Source organism: Lethenteron reissneri, chromosome 26 (genome assembly GCF_015708825.2).
Source record: "Lethenteron reissneri isolate LAM-NWPU_2019-01 chromosome 26, ASM1570882v1, whole genome shotgun sequence".
Taxonomy (NCBI): domain Eukaryota; kingdom Metazoa; phylum Chordata; class Hyperoartia; order Petromyzontiformes; family Petromyzontidae; genus Lethenteron; species Lethenteron reissneri.
Window position 1 is genome coordinate 5,106,775 of NC_083804.1, and position 4,275 is coordinate 5,111,049.

Below are 4,275 nucleotides of genomic sequence, written 5' to 3' on the forward strand. Positions count from 1 at the left end.
AGGGGGGTGGGTGGTGGGGGTGTGACGTCAGCAGTGTGTTTACAACGGCAGGAGGCGGCGGTGGTGGTGGGTGGCAGTGGCAGTAGCAACACGTGCGTGCAAGAGGCATTGATTGTGCATCAGCGAGGCAGATCATATAGTCTTAGGTTCTTTCGGTAAAGTCACGTAGGTAAAAAAAATAAAATAGTAATAAATGAAAATAACAAAAAGTGATTTCATTTAGTTATTTTCATTTAAATAATAATAAATGAAAATAACTAAAAGTGATTTAATTTAGTTATTTTCATGTATTATTATTAAAATAAACAATAAAATCATAATAAATAATATAAATAATAATAGCTATTATTTCTATAGTTGTTATTATTTATTTTTACCTACGTGACTTTACCGAAAGAACATAAGAGTATGAATCCTTGCAGTCACGAAAGCTTCAAATCTCGAGGCAGATCATGTGTATTTATAGTGGAGGAATCCGATGAGCTATGAAGCTCTTTCTCCTCCCCCCCCACACCCCCCACCCCCGCAGATGTCCAGTTTAGGGGGGGGGGGGCACGGGAGGGTCAGAAAGTTCAACAAATACAAAAAACACGACAGGAGTGCAAAGTGTAGGGAATGTAAACGCATCACTTTAAAAATATATATTCAAATACAACCAAATAATTGTTTGTATCTTACCAGGGTAAAGCCCACTGAGCTTATGAGCTTGTTTTTCAGAAGCGACCTTGCTACATCAAAATAATCAAAATACCCTCACCCACCCAACTCCCTCTTCCTCATTCTCGTCATGAGACGTGGTATATCCACTGCTGGGGTGGATGTTTTAGCAGTCCTCGTCAGCTGTGGTCTCTCCACTGCAGGGTGGATGTCTGGGCATTTTTTTTCATCAGCCATGGTCTATCCACTGCCCGGGTGGATGAATATCCACTGTTTATATGGCTTCAGTTGATGTGCAGTGGATAGACAACTTCACTGCCTTCAATTAGCTCACATTGGTTCACTACTGCATGGTCTCACATAGTGACCCCTATACGTATGTAGACTTATATAGGGACCCAGAGACCCACAAGCTCACGTAGAATTCACAATGGCTCACGATTATGTGGCCATCGGTATGGCCATTGTTTCTGCAATCCCACACCAGGCTTGCTTTGAATTTATATTTATGGAGGTCGTATTGGGCTGATCCGCCGTGAGACATGCAGATTCTATTTAATGCGGAACATTGTTTCGTGACGAGGGTTTTACTCCCCCTGTGAATAAATTTTGGCCCATAGTCTATTGATCTTGCCATATTTACACTGCTGGGTGATGGAAATGAGATGTGGAGGGGGAGGCAGGATCAAGGAAAACCTCAAAGGATCTACTTTGACACGATGGACTTCAATGTTATGGAGGGTAATATTTTAAAAATGCAGGAATTATAGTTTTGTCTGGGAAACAAACATTTCCACTGCACAAGCTTTCTCAGTTGTGCTGTATATCTCTCCGATATTTTTCAGGTTTGTAACCACGTGTTGTTCGGCACGATGTCCGACGTTTCACTCGACGTATTCGCCAGGAACTGAAGATTCTTCTGGAATTGAAGCTCCTCAATTCTACACATTTAATTTACAGTTTTGTCGGTCCGCTGCTCGATAAAAGCCTCATGCCATCTTCGTCAGTAGAGATTTTTTGACATTGGTCAGAGCTGGTTGATGAACAGGAAGTCCAGGAACGGTTAAATATAATTTACCATCGATGTTAACCTGTGGCTCGGAATTTCACTCAGATCGCTAGGCTCATAGCGTAGTGTACAAACCACTATGCCACCATTCTCGCATCTTCCACATTAGGCAGTCATTATAATTACATGTACATAACTGTTGTGTAAATATGTAAGTGTATGTTGAAGTGTAAATATATGCGTGCTGTAGTATCCCTCTTGCTATGGTAGGGTGTGACAGTGACATCAGGGAAAATGCTAAGATTAGTTGGTTCAACCTTGGCTGTAAGGTCACACCTCCCATGGCGAGTGAACGGCAGGAGCCATTTGTGGATATTATTTTCGTTTTCCCCAAATTGCATTCGAGCTGCGTTATGTCTTGATATGAAGAAGTTTGTGTTTAGGAACTCCGCAGGCAAGCAGTGCATCACACTGTCAGAGAAATGTCTGGCAAGGCGCTGTCACATATCGAGTTGTACATTCTCTTTTTCTCACAATAGACATATTTAATGCCTTAATCAGTGAAAAAGTGTGTTGAGTGTTCTCTCCAACAGCAGCCTGATGCCTTTTGCCTATTTGCTATTTTATTATTCATTTTGTTAAATAATAAACATTGCTTTTGAATTTTTCCATTGCTCTTTCCAAGTCAATAAAAAACATCAATGATTTTTCTTCTTGGTTCTTTCGGTAAAGTCACGTAGTAGGGAAGTAATAAAATAATACAAATAAAACATAATAAAACAATTCTCACGACGTTTCGGCCACAACGCAAGCAGCCGTCAGCAGTTGTGGCCGAAACGTCGTGAGAATTGTTTTATGTTTTATTTTTATTATTTATTACTTCACTACTACGTGACTTTACCGAAAGAACCAAGAAGATGAATCCCTGCAGTCACGAAAGCTTTAAATCGAAATCAATGATTTTGTTTCGATATTTTAATGTAATCAATGTTTGCATTCAAACTACTAAGTACGTAGTCTTATAAACTCCCATCCCTACTCCAATCGCCTCCATATCACTCTTCTCTCGCTACTACCACCATTTGAGTTTCCGTGCACGTCACAATAATCCAAATTGTCTTATGGTTGTTATTGTTAGACTTGCACCCCACTGGGATTTTTGCACACAGCATTGATATGCGGTGCTTTTTCTCGAAGACTTTGCTGTTTTTTCCTGGACTTTTCTGTTGCCTGTAGTCACTTTAAGATGTTTTCTTGTTCGTGTTTTTGTTTGTTGCGGTTGCACCCGATTTAAAAGCCGAATGGCTCACAGGGCTATACCTAGTAAATTAACTGAACATTTAATTATCCTCCAATGTTGTTGAGGACTCGGTCTTATCCACGCGTTTCCACCACGCTGCTGGTCACAACACACTCACAAACCTGTCAACCCCTTATCAGTGCCTCACTTATTACAGACCAATTCAGGCATTATTTGTCAACCCGTGACCCTATAAATTTCAAAGTTCATCCTACCAAGTGCCATCACAAGGGAGAAACACAGACAAATGTGTTTTGCCCGTATTGAAACTCAATTTCCCTGTACAAGAATACGGGGTCAACCGTATGTGTTGACAGGTAAACACTCACTCGCCACACTGCAGATCACAACACTTCTCTATCCGCCTGTTCCATCGCACTGCTCACACTTTAGAACTCCCTCCTATCGTGTTTTCCCCATGCTCTTATAACCTTGCACGATTCAAGAAAGATGTCATGACTCTATCTATAAAACTTTCATCATCGTGCTACGAAGAAGGGTGTTTGCCCGAAACGTCACATTTTCTATTTCCTTTAAAGCAGCACGTGTTATTGACGATTGGTGTTAATTTGTTTTGGTGCGTGCGTTTAAATTTGACTTTGTGCGCACACTGCCAAATGCAGCAATCGCACCCCCCTCCAAAAACACACAAGCGTCTTCGTAAAATGCTCGATAGTGCTGTTTGTGGCTGGCCGCTTTGACGTTTCGAGGCCTTTGTGTGTACAGAGGGAGGAGGCTCCGTTGTCGTCAGCGACACGGGGATGTCGGCATTGGCCGCTCTTTGCTTCATTTCTCAGTCCGCCAGTCCTCGTGAGGGTCGCGGCAGCAGCGGCAACGTGTTGACGAGTCGTGGCGGTCACAGAGCACCCTTCCCCGGCGACAGACAGCGGCAGTCTTTGCCCCTGAGAACCCACGAGGCGATGCGGCTTCCCTCGGTAAGATGGCGGAGGGGGCGGAGCCGAGTGCGAGGGGGCGGGGCCGAGTGCGAGGGGGCGGGGCCGAGTGCGAGGGGGCGGGGCCGAGTGCGAGGGGGCGGGGCCGAGTGCGAGGAGGCGGGGCCGAGTGCGAGGGGGCGGGGCCGAGTGCGAGGGGGCGGGGCCGAGTGCGAGGGGGCGGGGCCGAGTGCGAGGGGGCGGGGCCGAGTGCGAGGGGGCGGGGCCGAGTGCGAGGGGGCGGGGCCGAGTGCGAGGGGGCGGGGCCGAGTGCGAGGGGCGGGCCGAGTGCGAGGGGGCGGAGCCGAGTGCGAGGGGGCGGGGCCGAGTGCGAGGGGGCGGGGCCGAGTTGGGGGTGGGGCACGTGTGAGGTCATC